Raw genomic sequence first — 1,005 nt, forward strand, 5'->3', positions numbered from 1 at the left:
TCAAATTGTAGGAAGGTGGATATACAGAAGCAGGCAGGAAGTTCCAGAGTTTTTTTTTTTTTTTTTTTTACGTAGGGAAAAGGGCCAGCCAAGGGCAAAAAAAAGAAAGTTAGAAAAAGGCCCACTTGAGCGCTGGCTCTCCAAAGAGTTCAAAAAGTGCCAAAACCGTCAGCCAGAATAAGGGGAGCAAATGCCTCAATACCTCCCTCTTAAAAGAAAACAAGTTGTAGGAATTCGGAAATACAGATGCAGGGAGGGAGTTCCAGAGTTTACCAGTGAAAGGGATGAATGATTGAGCGTACTGGTTAACTCTTGCATTAGAGAGTTGGACAGAATAGGGGTGAGAGGAAGAAGAAAGCCTTGTGCAGCGTGGCTGCAGGAGGAGGAGGCATGCCGTTAGCAAGATCAGTAGAACAGTTACCATGAAAATAGCGATAAAATATAGAAAGGGATGCAATATTTCGGCGGTGAGAAAGAGACTGAAGACAGTTAGTCAGAGGAGGGAGTTGATGAGACGAAGAGCTTTCGATTCCACCCTATCAAGCAAAGCTGTGTGACTGGAACCCCCAAACATGCGAAGAGTACTCCATACAGGGACGGATAAGGCCCTTATACAGAGTAAGCAGTTGGAGGGCGAGAAAACTGTCGGAGACGCCTCAGAACACCTAACTTCATAGAAGCTGTTTTAGCAAGAGATGAGATGTGAAGTTTCCAGTTAAGATTATGAGCAAAGGACAGACCGAGGATATTCATTGTGGAAGAGGGAGACAGTTGAGTGTCATTGAAGAAGAGGGGATAGTTGTCTGGAAGGTTGTGTCGAGTTGATAGATGGAGGAATTGAGTTTTGAGGCATTGAAAACTACTAGATTTTCTCTGCCCCAATCGGAAATCTTAGAAAGATCGGAAGTCAGGCGTTCCGTGGCGTCCCTGCGTGATCTGTTGATTTCCTGAAGGGTTGGACGTCTCTGAAAGAACGTGGAAAGATGTAGGGTGGTGTCATCAGCG

Source organism: Portunus trituberculatus, chromosome 45 (assembly GCF_017591435.1).
Source record: "Portunus trituberculatus isolate SZX2019 chromosome 45, ASM1759143v1, whole genome shotgun sequence".
NCBI lineage: Eukaryota > Metazoa > Arthropoda > Malacostraca > Decapoda > Portunidae > Portunus > Portunus trituberculatus.